At 45.7% G+C, this 19,206-nt stretch overlaps 1 protein-coding gene across 2 annotated transcripts in view; it reads right to left on the reverse strand.

The window, feature by feature from the left end:
- LOC106605706 (ETS domain-containing transcription factor ERF-like) overlaps positions 1-18,007 on the reverse strand; it is a 48,377-nt gene extending 30,370 nt beyond the window's left edge. For both annotated transcript variants that reach the window (XM_045718698.2, XM_045718696.2), the window contains exons 1-2: positions 17,574-18,007; positions 13,546-13,694 (exon numbers count right to left, since the gene is read on the reverse strand). The gene's annotated coding sequence lies outside the window, so the exon portion shown is untranslated. The remainder of the gene's footprint in view (positions 1-13,545; positions 13,695-17,573) is intronic.
- Between the last annotated feature and the right edge of the window lie 1,199 nt (positions 18,008-19,206).

The following is a 19,206-nucleotide window of genomic DNA, read 5'->3' on the forward strand; positions in this document are numbered from 1 at the left end:
GCCCAGCCCCACGCCTAGCCCCAGGCCCAGCCCCATGCCTAGCCCCAGGCCCAGCCCCACGCCCAGCCCCACGCCCAGCCCCATGCCCAGCCCCACGCTCAGCCCCATGCCCAGCCCCAGCCCAGCCCCACACCCAGCCCCACGCCCCATTCTCAGCCCAACGCTCAGCCCCACGCTCAGCCCCACGCTCAGCCCCACGCCCAGCCCCACGCCCAGCCCCACGCCCCATTCTCAGCCCAACGCTCAGCCCCACGCTCAGCCCCACACTCAGCCCCACGCCCAGCCCCACGCCCAGCCCCACGCCCAGCCCCATGCCCAGCCCCATGCCCAGCCCCACGCCCAGCCCCATGCCCAGCCCCACGCCCAGCCCCATGCCCAGCCCCACGCCCAGCCCCACGCCCAGCCCCACGCCCAGTCCCACGCCCAGCCCCATGCCCAGCCCCATGCCCAGCCCCACGCCCAGCCCCACGCCCAGCCCCACGCCCAGTCCCACGCCCAGCCCCACGCCCAGTCCCATGCCCAGCCCCACGCCCAGCCCCACGCCCAGTCCAATGCCCAGCCCCACGCCCAGTCCCATGCCCAGCCCCATGCCCAGCCCCATGCCCAGCCCCATGCCTAACACCAGTTCTCAGCTGAACAAGCTAAAGATGCTCCATGAGGATGAGATGAAGCACTCCTACAGTTCAAATGAATACATGAGCTCTCTCTCTCTCTCACACACACACACACGCTCATCATCAACGCTGCAAGTTCAGTGACTACTTGTGTGAGAATGGCTAATATGGAAAGTAATAGAGAACGGCTGATGAGCACTGTATCTAGATCTTCCTATAGAGCTATATGGGACAGAAACACCTTGGAACACTACACTGTATCTAGATCTTCCTATAGAGCTATATGGGACAGAAACACCTTGGAACACTACACTGTATCTAGATCTTCCTATAGAGCTATATGGGACAGAAACACCTTGGAACACTACACTGTATCTAGATCTTCCTATAGAGCTATATGGGACAGAAACACCTTGGAACACTACACTGTATCTAGATCTTCCTATAGAGCTATATGGGACAGAAACACCTTGGAACACTACACTGTATCTAGATCTTCCTATAGAGCTATATGGGACAGAAACACCTTGGAACACTACACTGTATCTAGATCTTCCTATAGAGCTATATGGGACAGAAACACCTTGGAACACTACACTGTATCTAGATCTTCCTATAGAGCTATATGGGACAGAAACACCTTGGAACACTACACTGTATCTAGATCTTCCTATAGAGCTATATGGGACAGAAACACCTTGGAACACTACACTGTATCTAGATCTTCCTATAGAGCTATATGGGACAGAAACACCTTGGAACACTACACTGTATCTAGATCTTCCTATAGAGCTATATGGGACAGAAACACCTTGGAACACTACACTGTATCTAGATCTTCCTATAGAGCTATATGGGACAGAAACACCTTGGAACACTACACTGTATCTAGATCTTCCTATAGAGCTATATGGGACAGAAACACCTTGGAACACTACACTGTATCTAGATCTTCCTATAGAGCTATATGGGACAGAAACACCTTGGAACACTACACTGTATCTAGATCTTCCTATAGAGCTATATGGGACAGAAACACCTTGGAACACTACACTGTATCTAGATCTTCCTATAGAGCTATATGGGACAGAAACACCTTGGAACACTACACTGTATCTAGATCTTCCTATAGAGCTATATGGGACAGAAACACCTTGGAACACTACACTGTATCTAGATCTTCCTATAGAGCTATATGGGACAGAAACACCTTGGAACACTACACTGTTCATTTGGTTATCCCTTTCCCCTGCAGACTCGCATAATAATACTGTGTCATCATTGTGGGATACAGACCTGGAGAATTTACAGAGGCAACTGAATGTGTGCTCAAGTTAATGTCCCTCTGGTTATTTTTCATGTATAAATCCTCACGGGATTAAAACCTTCACATAGCCTGTGAATCTGTGTGGGAACTACACAGAGAGACAAGGAGAGATATAAAGACATGTGCTGGGAGAAAGGGAGAAAGGGAGATTACTCAACTGGGACTGAGAGAAAGAGAGAGAGAGAGAGAGAGAGAGAGAGAGAGAGAGAGAGAGAGAGAGAGAGAGAGAGAGAGAGAGAGAGAGTGGGAGCTGGAGAGAAACAGAGAGTGAGAGAGCTGGAAAGAGACAGCGAGGGAGCAAAAGGGGAACACAGAGGAAGGAAGACAGAAAGATATATTGACAAAGCCTAGATATACACATAAGTCACCCTGTGTGGCCTGCCTGCTCCCTGTATTTTATAGGAGCGCTCTGTGCTGGCGGAACAAGATGACAGGCCAGTTCCTTCATCGGAAAAAATGCCCCTCTCTTGCCCCCTCCCTCCTTCCCTATAACTCCTGTTTTCTGTCTATCCACCTCGATATCATCCTGTCACCTCTCTCGCTTTTTCCCCTCATCCCCTATTTTCCCCCTACGCTCCATTTTATAGGTTTTCTATGTCCACCCCTCCTGTCATGTATCTTTCTGTCGCTCTCTTAATCCCTCTCGTTTGCTCTCCTTGTTCCCTATGCCTCCATTTCTCTTCCTCTCCTCCTGTCCAATTTTCCCCTCTCTCCCATTTCCCCCTGCTTCTCTCCATTTCCCCTTCTCTTCCACGTTCATTTCCTCCATCCTTGTCGTACTATTCATCCCTCTATCCATGCCGTGCTATCCATCCTTTTCTACTACGCCCCCCCATCTCTCTTCTTACACTTCTCACCCTTATTTCCTTTTACTTTCCTTCTCTCTTTTCATTCCATCTGTTAGGCTACTCCATCTCTCTATCAATCTACCTCCACATCATTAACACAGACTTATCCTAACCTTTTCACTTCTGCCCTTTATCCTTCTCTTACTCACTTCATCCATCTCCCTAAATATATCATTTCTCATTTTCCATTCGATCACTGCTCTCACAATCTTCAGAATGTTTTTTGTCTCGTTGTAGGCATTTTCATTTCATTTTTTGTCCATTCACTGTTTACACACTTTTCTTCGACACTGTTTCCTTCTTTCCCTCCCTCTCCTCTCTCTCTCTCTCTCTTTGCATTCCACAAACCCCTCCCTCTCTCATCCGCAGTCCAAACAGAGAGCCCCAAGTGTCAGAATCAATTAGGAGTGAGCGCCGTCACGGCCGCTCTTTCACGAAGGTAAATATTAAACTACACGGAGCGCCGGGGAGGAAGAGAGGGAGGAAGAGGGGAGAGGGAGCCCTCCGTCCCTAATCCACCGCATCGATCAGCCGGGGATGAGGGTAATATATTATTTTGACAAGATACGATCCTCCGACTCGCACCGCTATCCCCGGCGATCGATTTCTTTTCTCTCCTTTTTTCTTCTATTTTTCCCCTCAGCAAGAGGGACAGTGTGTTGTTGAGATTCCCAGCATGTACATGTGCGCCCAAGTGTGGATGGGTGACAATGGGAACAACATTAGGAAATGTGGGGAGGTTAGTTGCGGCATTAGTGTTTCTCCTTATAAACCTTTATTGAGACGTTGTTGTGAATCTATTTACAATAACAACAAATATATAGTTTCCACATGGGCAAGTTAACGGGAACATAAACTGAGATTCTACAAAAATATCTGCCAACTTCCTCCAACAATCCTGTCATTTTAGTTAAATTCTATAAAACAAAAACACTATTGTGAAATTAATTTACACCACGCAGGTATTTACAGTACATCCTAACCTACGCCGGGGTTACAGTTAGTCAATTGGGCAAAGCTGACCTATTGTAAAGTTAAGTGTCCTCCCCCTATATTCCCCTCTGCTCCCGCGCCTCCCCTCTATATCGCTTTGTAAACTGTGTCTAAATGCTAAATTCCCGGATCAATTTTTTTCATTCAATCGCTCCCCATCCCCTCGCTCCCTCTGCCCCTGCTTCTGTCCCCTGAAATGGTGTGAAGTACTGTGTCCTCGTGTTGTGATGTAGTGTGTCCTGTCGACTGTGTGTGTGTGTGTGTGTGTGTGTGTGTGTGTGTGTGTGTGTGTGTGTGTGTGTGTGTGTGTGTGTGTGTGTGTGTGTGTGTGTGTGTGTGTGTGTGTGTGTGTGTTTGACGGTGTTTGACGGTGTTTGCTTGCGTGCGTGCAAGACTAAGGCCAAGACTAAGATTCAGAAACTCGCAATGTAAAGACAGAAAATAATGTCTGGACAACAAATCAACTGCTTTTTGGCTCAACATTATATTCATGTCATGGAGACCTTATGTAATAAATCAACCTATGAGACACAATACAACAGGAGGTCCAAAAGAGTTAAGACAGAACCCTATACAACAGAATGGTGCCATACAGTCCCAATGTAAAGAAGAGTGCCTCAGAGTACACATGTATCTGTTTTCCTAAATAGAACCGGCCGCAGCCTATAGGGCCACAGTGCTTTCATTTCCCATGCATGGTCTCTGTTGCCTATATGTCCCTCAGTCAGATCTCCTCATGTATAGTCACTGTCTGCCAACACATACAACAACACAACATCCAGTATGGACCACCTCCACCCCACAACTCTCTTTCTCTCTCCCTCACTCTCACTCTCACTTTTCCTCTTTCTATTTCTCTTTCGTTCTGTCCTCTATCCCTCTTTTTATTGTACCATTTTCTGCCACTTTGGTCCAAGAAAAGGAGGCCGTAATGCAATCTCTCCCCCTCTCCGCCCCCTGCTGTGAGGGAGAGTAGCTTGCCCTGTGTGCTGGCCCAGGGAGAAGGGGGCCAGGGAGAAGGGGGAGAGACAGGGTCAAGGTGAGCTCTAATACACTATTGATCCGCCCCAATTGAAAACCTGATGGAAATTTTACCCCCCTCTCTGTTTTTCTCCCCTCTCTCGCTCTCTTCCTCCGCTCTCTCTCTCTTCCTCTCCCTCTGTCTCTATTTCTCTCCCGCCCTTCTCTTTCTCTTATGTCTTTTTTCCTTCCTGTGTGTATCCTCTTCTGTGTCCTTGTCTTCCTCTTTTCGGGTGTCTCCATCCCTGTTTTCTCTTGGCTTAATGTCTCTTTCAGCCACTGACCGCCCTCTCTTGTTATCTCTCTATCGCTTGCTCTCTTTCACCATCTACGTCTCTCTAACTCCACCCCCCACCCCCCCTCTCTCCATCCCTCTCTCCTCTCCTTGGCTCCATGCTTTTCAAACCATGTCTCTGATAATTTCCTCTCCTTTTGTCTCCTTCCTGTACCTCCCTGGATCCCTCACTCTGACCTTTCCTCTGTTTCCCTGTATATCCTTTCCTATTTCTCTCTCCCACTTCCTCCCTCGTTCTCTCTCATCCTCACTCCCTCTTTCAGTCTGTGTCAGATGCTCCGTTTCAGTCTAGACTAGTGCATATTGATTCCTACGGCTGCTGCATGCAGTGTACAGGTTAGGGAGACCTCTGCTACAGTGTATTAAACGCCACAAATGGTTTGGAGACGGGGCTGGGGACACGCCTCCCCTGCAAGAGCCAGTCAATACAACCTCCCTCTGTCAACACAGGCCAAATGTAATGCTCTCTCTATCTGGGGTATCCAGTGGCGTGTATTCATGGATGCCAAGGGAAGCCAGGCTTCCCCAAAAAAGAAAAAAAACATACAAAATAATCATTTATCTTTCATCTCTCTGTGTTGCATACATTTCCTTCAATTCGCAAGAGTCTGAATGTATCTCACCAGAGAAAGCATCTGAGCGAACGAACCAGCGCTCCTCTGTCTCAGTATGTGTAGCATATCTATCTGATGCTGTCTGGTCAGAAAGACTATGACATTGTAACAAGAAAGGGAAGCCAGTAAGCCTTGATAAAAAACATAGAAAATATTAGCCAACCAGCGTTCAGCTAAACTAAGTGAGCTCTACTGTGAATAGTCCTGATGCACCAGAAAAAAAGTGTCAAGGGAATTATTATTATTTTATTTAACCTTTATTTAACTAGGCAAGTCAGTTAAGAACAAATTCTTATTTACAATGACAGCCTACCCCTGCCAAACCTGGACGACGTTTGGCCAATTGCGCGCCGCCCTATGGGACTCCCAATCTATGGGACTCCAAATCACGGCTGGATGTGATACAGCCGGGGACTGTGATACAGCCGGGGACTGTGATACAGCCGGGGACTGTGATACAGCCGGGGGACTGTGATACAGCCTACAGCCGGGGACTGTGATACAGCCGGGGACTGTGATACAGCCGGGGACTGTGATACAGCCGGGGGACTGTGATACAGCCGGGGACTGTGATACAGCCGGGGACTGTGATACAGCCGGGGACTGTGATACAGCCGGGGACTGTGATACAGCCGGGACTGTGATACAGCCGGGACTGTGATACAGCCGGGGACTGTGATACAGCCGGGGACTGTGATACAGCCGGGGACTGTGATACAGCCCGGGACTGTGATACAGCCGGGGACTGTGATACAGCCGGGGACTGTAGTGACGCCTCTTGCACTGAGATGCAGTGCATTGACAGAAAAAAGTTGAATTGTTGCATCTCATTGTGTTGTTGTCCTCCGGTGGCTAGCTAGCTAGCTAAAATCGACCCTTTCCTAAATTAGCCATGGATGGAGATATGGATTTGGACTCGTGGTTTTACTTAAATTCTCCATACTGGCTAATGATTATAACGGTGATTCTGATCCAACCATAAATTCATTCATTGCAACCCTGGCCCGAGAGGATGGAAGTTCAACATGTAACTAGATGTAGTATGCTAATGTTAACTAGCTTTCCTGGCACATCGTAGCCCACGAAAGGAAGTTAGGCTAGTAAGCAAGTATTTTAGCCAGGTAGCCTAGGACAACAACAACTAAAAGCGTGTACTGTATGACAGTCATAGACCGTTTAGGCAACATGAAAGAGGAGGATGGCATTGGTGTTTCTCTACAAGTAGAGTCAGTGAACATGTTTTTTTCTACTTGCGCCACCACACACACACACACACACACACACACACACACACACACCACACACACACACACACACACACACACACACACACACACACACACACACACACACACACACACACACACACACACAGAGAGAGAGAAATCAGAACCATGGACAGCCACATGATATGTAGCTTATGTTGATTGGACTAAATAGTTTTTGGTATCTATTAGTTGTAACTGTGTTAGACTAAGTAGAGGTGATTTGATGATGTTGAAATGTTGAAGTGGTGCTGGAATAGTGGAGGCAGCTCCTGTTTTCTCTGGGACCTGCAGTAACTCTCCGCTGTTCTAAATCAATAGTTGTTTAGTAGTCCAAAAATGTGGGAAACATTAACTTGATTGACCATGCTGTAGGTCATGTAACTTTGTTACATGCAATTTGTTTCGTGGACTTCACCAGACAGATGTTGCTCTCCGGTTTTGTGATGAAACAAATGTGTGGTTGAATTTATTCTGCCACTGTGTCTTCTTATTGTCTCGGCCTTCAGGCCTATATATCACGGTGTCAAGGCATATGAACTAACAGGTTATGGAACAAACAACACAATTATCACAACACAGAGGTTGTAAAATGACTTTTTATTCTGGATTGGCTTCTCCAGTGATTTTACCCACGCACCACTACTGGGAGTATCATACGTGGACTTGACCCATAGGACAGAATGTATACCCATAGAATGGGAATGAGAACCCTGTGTATCTCAATGCGCTGGCCATTCTGTGGATCACTAATGGTGTTACGGTTGTTTTAAGGATGGTAAATAATGGTACAACTTCATTTAAATCTCAAGCATCATGCAACCCAATCCAATTCAAGCCAACAATTTTCTCATTAAGACTGTGAGTAAACACCAGTTACAGCAGACAGACACAACGAGAACAAGGAGCCGAGCAGATCATCTCAAACCCAACCCTTTCCCCTACTTAGCAACCCCGTTCTCTCTCTCTCTCTCCCTCTCTCTCTCTCTCTCTCCCCTCTCTCTCTCTGCAGAGCTGGCTCCTATCTGAGGTGTGCTGAGTGAGAGATAAAGCGTGAGTGTGCGTCTATGCGTCTCTGTGTGTGTGTGATTTATGTTCTGTTGTGTACATGTCAGGCGGGAGAGCTATCAGGACCACAATCTCCCAATAGACGCACCAATGCTACAGGGACGACGGGGCCCTCTGTCCACCCCAGGACCCCGATACACATCTGGAACAACCGAACCCAGAGAGCAGAGCACGGCGGCTGGGGGCTGAGGGTGGAGAGGGCAAAGGAGGAAGGAGAGGGGGAAAAGGGCCTACTTTTCATCTATATGCACCAGAGTTACCCTCCTCACTCCTCTCCTCTTTCTCACCTTCAGTAGAAAGAAATCGCCCCTCCACCTCCTACATCACTGTATTAGATGGAAGACCGGGATTCAACGTATGCAGAGTTTACCGTGAATGTGGTCTCTGCTTACACGGGGACATTGCCTTTACAACGTGCATTGACGACAAAGCGTGATCGGGTTGAATCCTGGCCTATGTCTACCGCCTGTTTACAAGGTCATAGTTTTGATTGAGAATAGAGCTGTATTATGTGGGGTGTGGTGGTTCCCACCTACCACCTCTCATTCTCCTCCCTCTCTTCCTTTCTCTCTCTCTGATTCCCCTCCTCTCTAGGGAGGAATCAGTCTCACCTTAATTGCTGTTAAATCGGATTAATGACTGACCCAGGACATGTTGACTTAACAATCTCTCTTCTAGTAAATCTCCCCTCTTCCCGTACATCACTTGTATACACTCGTCTTCATCCTCTCTCTCTCTGAGTCACTCTCTCTGTCTGTCTGAGTCCCCCATCTTACCCCACCCACCTCATCTCTCTGTCTGAGTCCCCCATCTTACCCCACCCACCTCATCTCTCTGTCTGAGTCCCCCATCTTACCCCACTCACCTCATCTCTCTCTGTCTGAGTCACCCATCTTACCCCACCCACCTCATCTCTCTGTCTGAGTCCCCCATCTTACTCCACCCACCTCATCTCTCTCTGTCTGAGTCCCCCATCTTACCCCACCCACCTCATCTCTCTCTGTCTGAGTCCCCCATCTTACCCCACTCATCTGTCTCTGTCTGAGTCATCCATCTTACCCGACCCACCTCATCTCTTTCTGTCTGAGTCACCCATCTTACCCCACTCATCTCTCTCTGTCTGAGTCATCCATCCTACCCCACCCACCTCATCTCTTTCTGTCTGAGTCACCCATCTTACCCCACCCACCTCATCTCTTTCTGTCTGAGTCACCCATCTTACCCTACCCACCTCATCTCTCTCTGTCTGAGTCCCCCATCTTACCCCACTCACCTCATCTCTTTCTGTCTGAGTCACCCATCTTACCCCACTCATCTCTCTCTGTCTGAGTCATCCATCCTACCCCACCCACCTCATCTCTTTCTGTCTGAGTCACCCATCTTACCCCACCCACCTCATCTCTTTCTGTCTGAGTCACCCATCTTACCCCACTCACCTCATCTCTCTCTGTCTGAGTCCCCCATCTTACCCCACTCACCTCATCTCTCTCTGTCTGAGTCACCCATCTTACCCCACCCACCTCATCTCTCTCTGTCTGAGTCACCCATCTTACCCCACCCACCTCATCTCTTTCTGTCTGAGTCACCCATCTTACCCCACTCACCTCATCTCTCTCTGTCTGAGTCCCCCATCTTACCCCACCCACCTCATCTCTCTCTGTCTGAGTCACCCATCTTACCCCACTCACCTCATCTCTCTCTGTCTGTCACCCATCTTACCCCACTCACCTCATCTCTCTGTCTGAGTCACCCATCTTACCCCACTCACCTCATCTCTCTCTGTCTGTCACCCATCTTACCCCACCCACCTCATCTCTCTGTCTGAGTCCCCCATCTTACTCCACCCACCTCATCTCTCTCTGTCTGAGTCCCCCATCTTACCCCACCCACCTCATCTCTCTCTGTCTGAGTCCCCCATCTTACCCCACTCATCTGTCTCTGTCTGAGTCATCCATCTTACCCAACCCACCTCATCTCTTTCTGTCTGAGTCACCCATCTTACCCCACTCATCTCTCTCTGTCTGAGTCATCCATCCTACCCCACCCACCTCATCTCTTTCTGTCTGAGTCACCCATCTTACCCCACCCACCTCATCTCTTTCTGTCTGAGTCACCCATCTTACCCTACCCACCTCATCTCTCTCTGTCTGAGTCCCCCATCTTACCCCACTCACCTCATCTCTTTCTGTCTGAGTCACCCATCTTACCCCACTCATCTCTCTCTGTCTGAGTCATCCATCCTACCCCACCCACCTCATCTCTTTCTGTCTGAGTCACCCATCTTACCCCACCCACCTCATCTCTTTCTGTCTGAGTCACCCATCTTACCCCACTCACCTCATCTCTCTCTGTCTGAGTCCCCCATCTTACCCCACTCACCTCATCTCTTTCTGTCTGAGTCACCCATCTTACCCCACTCACCTCATCTCTCTCTGTCTGAGTCACCCATCTTACCCCACTCACCTCATCTCTCTCTGTCTGAGTCCCCCATCTTACCCCACCCACCTCATCTCTCTGTCTGAGTCCCCCATCTTACCCCACTCACCTCATCTCTCTCTGTCTGAGTCACCCATCTTACCCCACCCACCTCATCTCTCTCTGTCTGAGTCACCCATCTTACCCCACTCACCTCATCTCTCTCTGTCTGTCACCCATCTTACCCCACTCACCTCATCTCTTTCTGTCTGAGTCACCCATCTTACCCCACCCACCTCATCTCTTTCTGTCTGAGTCACCCATCTTACCCCACTCACCTCATCTCTCTCTGTCTGAGTCCCCCATCTTACCCCACCCACCTCATCTCTCTTTGTCTGAGTCACCCATCTTACCCCACTCACCTCATCTCTCTCTGTCTGTCACCCATCTTACCCCACTCACCTCATCTCTCTGTCTGAGTCACCCATCTTACCCCACTCACCTCATCTCTCTCTGTCTGTCACCCATCTTACCCCACTCACCTCATCTCTCTGTCTGAGTCACCCATCTTACCCCACTCACCTCATCTCTCTGTCTGAGTCCCCCATCCATTTCTTTTGCACTCTTTACAGTTCTTGCCCACTGCTTCTTCTTGACAGTCGTTGATGTTTTGCCAGTTATGAGCTCTCTCTCCCTCTTTCCCTCTCTCCTTCTTTTTCCTTCTCTATCACTGTCTCTCTGTCTTGCCTACATGGCATGTTGGAGTGTGTGTGTGTGTGTGTGTGTGTGTGTGTGTGTGTGTGTGTGTGTGTGTGTGTGTGTGTGTGTGTGTGTGTGTGTGTGTGTGTGTGTGTGTGTGTGTGTGTGTGTGTGTGTGTGTGTGTGTGTGTGTGTGTGTTAGCACCCATCGATGTGGGCCTGTCATTGCTTCCTAAGTGCTTTGGCAATACTAGGGATCTGCTGTCATGCCAGTGCGACTAATCTCAATCGAATTACATTGAGCTCGTATTGAGACGGCGGGAAGGGACATGAGCGTGTGTCTGGATGCTCGGCCAAGCAGCTCCCTCAGTCACACACAGCAGCACAGTCTGGAAGTCAGTCTGTCTGGTGGATGGTCTGCCCTTTCTCTGTCTCTGTGTCCGTCCGTCCGTCTGTCTTTCTATCCACTGTCTCTTGTTCTTTCCTCTCCAACCATCTGTCTTTCTATGCCATCTCTCAGTCTCTTACTGTATTCTCTCCACCATCAGTCCATCTGTGTCAATGTCTGGATAGAAAGAGCAGTATGCATTTCACGCATAAGGATTAGCCATTCTAAAAGTCCACTAAAGCATTAAAAAAAAATTACATCACTGTCAAAGCGATAATTATGACTCAGCGAAAGAAACCCCCTAAATAAAATTAACTTGGGTTGAGCATTGTCATTAAGTCCTTTTAAAGAGCAGGTTTATCAACTGAGGCCATGCTATAGTTCAGACATTCTTCTGAAGGGCGCGAGGACAGAGAAAGTGGGTCCATTTCTAAACCACTGCCACTTTTTCAAAAAAATATGAAGAAAAGTCTCAGACTAGCTTTGTGTTCTAAAGCTCATTTCCTCTCTGTTGCTCGGTCTTATTGTTGGACTAACATCCTACTGCCTCATGAGTGCTTCAGAAATCTGCCAATCATACAAGGTTTGTTTTTCTCAACTTTACACATTAACTCTATAGTAAGTTTACACAAGGTCAAAACCATTACAACTTCTAATTATACTCTTCCTGTCCAGAATTAATCCAGGAAACATATAGAAAGAGCATGAATCGGTTATCTTTCTCTGCGTGAATATAATGTAGAAGTAGAGATGGCCCGGTTGCTATGTCCATGTGGCTATGTCCATGATGCTATGTCCATGATGCTATGTCCATGTGGCTATGTCCATGATGCTATGTCCATGTTGCTATGTCCCTCCACTTACAACTTCAACGCCCATTTGTCTGTAACTCATTTACTTTCCTATTTTCTCTCTCTCTCTCCCTCTTTATCTCTCCCTCTCTCCACCCCCCTCTCTATTTCTCTCCCTCTCTCCCTCTTTCTTTCTCTCCCTCTGTCTCTACATCCCTCCTTCCCTATCTCTCGCTCTCTTTCTGCCTCCCTCTTTCTCTCTCCCTCTCCTCCCCTCGTTCTTTCTCTCTGCCTCCCTCCCTCACTCGCTCTCTCCTCTTCTTTCTCTCTTTTTTCTCTCTCTCCAGTCAGGATTAAACATTTATCTCTGCGGTTCTCCTCTCCTTTGGCCCTAAACGCCGTGTGGATGATAAGAATCGCTGGGATTTGTCAAATTGTGTGCCATCGATTAACTGACCTTTGACGCCTGCGAGTCTCTCAGCCACTCCACTAACTGCAGACAGTCCAGATAGAGAGATAGATGGATACATCTCGCTGTTATTATTGTGTACAAGTTTGTAGTTACCAGGTGTGCTGGAGAGAGGGGACATGGGTAGGGGGTGAGGAGAAAGAGATGAGGGAAAGGGAGGGGGTAGAGGAGACGGGGGGTAGGAAGAGATAGACACAGGGAGAGGGACTGAATAGTCCTTCAATTGTCCTATAGGTTCAGTATGTATGGGGATAACTGTATGCATTAAAGAGAGGTAATAGGTATTTTGAGCTTTGCTACCCTAATTGCATTATACAATCAGGTCAAGAGAACTACGTTTTTCTCTGATAACATATGAAACAAAATGGCTTTGATATTTTTGCTTTTATTCACTATTGAGCTTATCACTGTAGACAGACAGTGCTGATCAAAGCTCAAAAGGCATTGTGAAACCTATTTAGTATGAGGTGCAGTCACGTTGGTTCAATTATAATGAGAAAATAATTTTACTTTCCCTTTTTGCAATGCTTAGCTATAATGTTTTATTGACATGATAACAAGTATTGTCAATAGGTCTATTTTGGTCATATAGTATAATAATAAACCAAAAAGTTGAAACATCAAAAACATGATTTCTTTGGGATAAACATTGGTAAATACATTCAGTTAGTGAGAGACAGTAGTCCTAATTGAAAAGCTAGAAGGGGTATTGTCATCAAGGGAGCGGGCTGCCACCAACCTGGACTCCCGCGTCGCCCCGCCTCAGAGATGCACCTGAGGCCGAAGCCCGAACTCCAAACACCGCACTGAACTGGACCTCTCTGGGCTGCGCTGGTTCTGGACGGAGAGACGAGGGAAGTCCCGCGTCGCACTATAAGTGATGGTACACTAAAAAATAAATAGTTTCGTTCAACTTATTTGTGATTCAACCCATTTAAATAATACATGTATTTTAGTTAATAAACGAGATAAGGCTAATATTGTTGGCCCTACAACCACGTCCAACACCAACCTCACGTCATGTTGGCTATGAATTTGCCTCATGGCCTAGTGCTTCCCCAAAAGAGAAGACACTCTTGGGGAAGAAATAATCAAACACACGACAAAGTGGAAGAGATTCGTGCTTTCTTCCAGTTGAACAGAACCGTCCCTGGGACTTGAGTTGTGTCCGGGAGGGCCACTTCAGCCTCTACATCACAGAAGAGCACAATGACAGGTGGAACCACTCCACCCCATCCGATCAATCACCTTATTTACTCTTGACTGTCATGGCGAGAGGAGAGGAGAGGAGACGGGTGGACTGGTGAGATGAGACAGGGGTAGCCTACTGGCTCAGGCAACGAGTATTCCTTGGAATTGAATGCCGCGCATCATCACTGAAGTGGGCCTCCTAGCGTCTCATGCACTATCGATAGGGCGCTTGCCGTCCTCGAAACTGTATTGACCGCACTAACTAGCTGCGCTTTGATCATACCAAATTAGCTTCCAGATGCAAGACATTAAGGATAATAACGTTTTCAGAAATCAAACCACACGGCGCTCATTTCAAAGTAGGCCTAGGCTTTTACCCTGAATATTTGATGGTGCTATTAGCATTAGAACGTTGATTGTGGCTGAGAAGCAACATTCAACTACGAGGAATTCAAAACACTGGTATCGAGCCTGAACTAAATGAGAAGGTGAATAGCGCTGCCATGCATGGGCAAATGGTTGACCTTCAAAATTTGCTATAATTCTACAAATGCATCTCCTGAATTTAAATATATTATCCTTCCCCCGTGTGTATCCAAAGGTTCATATATGTGAAATGGCTCCTATAGGTGTTACGGGGCGTATGGAAACATTATCAAGAGATTATCCAGGAATATTAGAGGAAAATCCAGCCTTTAGAAGTGGAGAAATATCAGATTATGTATTTTCCTCAGTGGATTGATTAACATGACGATATTGACCTCAACAGGTCACGTTAAAGCCAGGCGAGACGGCAGCTCGATATGACAGACTTTTTGGACAACTGCATGCGCAGGCATTTTGTACGTTAAATTGATAATTGAAGAATATAATATATTTAAAATGTAATCGTTCATTTTGGAGTTCATTGTCGACATATTATATTGTTGTATGCCTTTACATTTTAGTTTTGTACCAGAAAGTTATGGGATTAGAATAGATTATTTTGTAAGATACCGTTTTAACGTTGTAACAATTACATCTGTCATTATTGCAATATATTAAAATGGAATAATACTAATACTAATAATACTAGCCTACTACTACTACTACCACTAATAATAATAATAATAATAATAATAATAATAATAGCCTACGTGTTGGCCAAAACGGCATACAAATAGGCCTACCAAAATGTGAGCAATTGTTATTTATTATTAATTCATTTAATTGATTCGAATTAAGTTAGAAACAACTTAAACTAAATGTAGCCTAATTCGACAGGTGAACAACTTCTAGCCCAAATTCAAGATGAGGGGGGAGGGAGGGAGGGCAGGGTGAGTGATGTGGGGAGAGATTTCCCCGAATGCCATTTAATGTCGGAAATATTTCTACCAAATATTGACAAGAGAAAGATAGAGGCAGCCGGGAAGAGGCGGCACAAACCGCGGAAATAATTAAATGAATGGTCAGTTTGGAGATGAGAGAAAATGAGGTTTGAGACTTCCACCTAAACACTGCAAAAACTAAACCAAGACAAAACTACAAAAGACAAAACAAAAATGTACAGAAAGAATGTAACTTTCTAAGTGAACAATATACATTGAATATAAAAAAAAAAAAAAGTGGAATACAGTGAGTGAAAGTGCAGGGGAATTTTTTGTTATTTTTTAGTTTCACAATTTCGGGCATTTAGTCCTTCAAAAATATATCCTTAGCACAGCTTTCTGACTTCCTTTTTTCATGGATAAAAATCTGCACTGTTATAACTCTTTCTGTACACTATTTTTCGTAATTGACGCTGAATTAAATGAAATAGATTATTATTATTATTCAGCTCTTATCATTATTATCATGATTATTCAATATGCACAGCATTGTCATTCTCGTCACCATTGTTAGGTCTATATTATAGTAATAGCAATGCAAACGAATAGACGATTAGAAGAGTAGGCCTATAGTCTATTAAAATGAAGACAACTTTAATTTAAGCCTTGAACTCAGCAGCTCACAGTAGATGCTTGTGAGCAGTGGCAAAGTTGTGCAAAGTTAGATGATATACTGAATAATTGAACAGAGAAAAAAATAAACATTCGGTCGGGTTAGGTGGACCTATTGATCTATCTCTTAATCTGGAATAGTTACATGCATCTATTGATTTATAAACACTGTTTATCTAGAAATGTACTGGCACAAATAATTGATAAGGTAACCCACGGCGCCCATAAATATACATCAACGTTTCACTAGGGTAAACAACTTTTTTTGGGAGGGGGGGGGGGGGGGGGGGGGGGGACCAAGTCAAGTCAAGCAGAGGCTAGATTATTCCAAAAGATTTGAGGGTTTTCTCTGCGTCTATATCGCAGCCAGGTCACCCGTGATCAGCATCTCCAACTCCCATCTAGGCTAACATGAAAGCGCGCGCACACACACACACAAACAGAACTCTCACATACACTCACAACTGAATTAGAAAAGCAAATAACGTCACAATACCACTTATTGAAACGGTTTGTGTTTCCACACAAGACGACTTTGAACTTCCTGTGATACTCATAAAATAAAACAATATTACAGTCGATTATATTCTAATAAACATGTGTTATTGTTTTTTTTTTTTAAATCATGTGAACATCCAAATTTGCCTAGCCTATTTCCAACTGTATGGTGTCCCTATCACAACAAATAACAGCATTGTAAACATGTGGGCGTATTATCTAAAGCCTAAAACACAAACTTTAGGTCTGATTTTGGATACCCAACCGTTTTGTTACAATCATCCGCAAACTTCTACACGCGCAATGATGAATGGGTCTGCCAAAAGCACCGTTTCCCTTGCATGTTACATGTATTTGCATCCTGGCTCACCAGAGCGTGAAAAAGATGACACAAAGATAAATGCATCCGCGGCCAAACATTACATACACTTTGTGAAGGTAAATTAGGCTGGGTCACTCATACAGACAGATAGAGAGATATACACACACACACCACACACACACACACACAGCCCAGGCGGCGCATAGCCGACATTAGACGCCTCTTGCTAGCCGTGTGAGTGGCTGTTTAATTGACTGATTGATACTGTGGTGTGGAGGTGAGGGTTAGACGTAAAGCGTTAACAAATAGAGACACTTAACGGCTAATCCGGGCCAGCACAGACAGCTCTGCGCGGGAGACAACTTCCCCCTCAGCGAGACGAGAGAGCAGCAGTGGTCTAACATGCATGCTGGGCTGGGCAAGACGGGAGACTCAAATGTGACCCCCCAAAATCTAGCCTATTTATGATTGTTCACTATTTCAGGTAGGCTACTATATGCAGACTGGAAGCCAACTAGTAATTTTGAAAACTAAAATAAACAGTGATATAGGATAGTTAATCGAATCTAAAGTAGAATTTAAAAGCTCAGCCTAATAACAATAATAATACTAATAATACAATCCCAATAATATTAGTTTCAGTCACTTGACAAAACAACAAAAAGTAAACTCATAAAAGAAAACACATATCCAAAATCTAACAAACGATCAGATAATTTTTCTAAAACTTAAACATTTGACGGCCAAAGATATGGCGTTATAAAGACCATGACATACCTCAAGTGTGGTTCAGTATTCTTTCAACAGCCAAAGCGTGAGCAGTCTACCCAGGTCTGAGATCACTCTCCAGGCGTTTGTTCCAGTGGCGCACCGAGCCGGGGACCGTGGAAGCAGCACTACACTAACAACCTCGACCGAGGGAACTGACAGAGGGAGGGAGGGAGGGAGAGAGCGGAGGAGGTGTGCATCTCTCTGTGTGTAAGTAGTTAATTAGTAAATCCCCATTCGCTGTGCCTCGGGTCGGTTTGTTTTCCCCGGTCGACAAGCCGAGAGGAAAGAGAATTTGAAGTAGGATTCGACCCGTTTCCGCTCCTGTGTTTCGTATATGAGGTTTGTGTGTGTGTGTGTGTGTCTTTGTGTGTGTGCACGAGTTTGACTGTGTGTATTTTTCCTTTCACACTCTTCTTTTCAGTCGCGCCGCCACAAGAGCAGCCCCTCTGTCTCGCCTCCTCACTGGTTAGTCACATATCCTTTCTCACCCTTCCTCTGTTTTACCAAAATATTTGTCAATTTTTTCTACTCAACCGTGCAATTTTGTGTCAATTAACAAAGTATTGGGCTATTTTCCACCGCTAACATTTCAGGATAGGCTTAACCCATTGTCGTCAATTCAACGTCTATTCCACGTTAGTTCAACGCAATTTCTTTGAAATTACGTGGAAACAACGTTGATTCAACCAGTGTGTGCCCAGTGGGAAGACGTAGAATAAACCCCCAAAATGTACCATTGTGCACTCAAAGTGATACCGTCAAACATCGTTCTCGGTCGTTATTCGCTCCCCTCACTATTCTTTCAGACTGAATCCTCACTATTCTTTCAGACTGAATCCTCACTATTCTTTCAGACTGAATCCTCACTATTCTCTCAGACTGAATCCTCACTATTCTCTCAGACTGAATCCTCACTATTCTCTCAGACTGAATCCTCACTATTCTCTCAGACTGAATCCTCACTATTCTTTCAGACTGAATCCTCACTATTCTCTCAGACTGAATCCTCACTATTCTTTCAGACTGAATCCTCACTATTCTTTCAGACTGAATCCTCACTATTCTCTCAGACTGAATCCTCACTATTCTCTCAGACTGAATCCTCACTATTCTCTCAGACTGAATCCTCACTATTCTCTCAGACTGAATCCTCACTATTCTCTCAGACTGAATCCTCACTATTCTTTCAGACTGAATCCTCACTATTCTCTCAGACTGAATCCTCACTATTCTCTCAGACTGAATCCTCACTATTCTCTCAGACTGAATCCTCACTATTCTTTCAGACTGAATCCTCACTATTCTCTCAGACTGAATCCTCACTATTCTTTCAGACTGAATCCTCACTATTCTTTCAGACTGAATCCTCACTATTCTTTCAGACTGAATACTCACTATTCTTTCAGACTGAATACTCACTACTCCTGTATAGATTTCATGCCAGATGATGCCTAGGTTAAAAACACATAAGCCACCGCCACAGCCACTGCCATATTTCTAGAGGGAATTCAACATAATAGGTAAAAGAAAAGGTGAAGATATTAAGAAGATACAGTATCATTCACTTTCACAGTCAAGGGCCATTTATTTCCTCTTACCACACATCCAACATTCAATTAAGGGCGTAGGTAACTGTCTG

Source organism: Salmo salar, chromosome 05, assembly GCF_965601325.2.
Source record: "Salmo salar chromosome 05, fSalSal1, whole genome shotgun sequence".
Classification (NCBI taxonomy): Eukaryota; Metazoa; Chordata; class Actinopteri; order Salmoniformes; family Salmonidae; genus Salmo; species Salmo salar.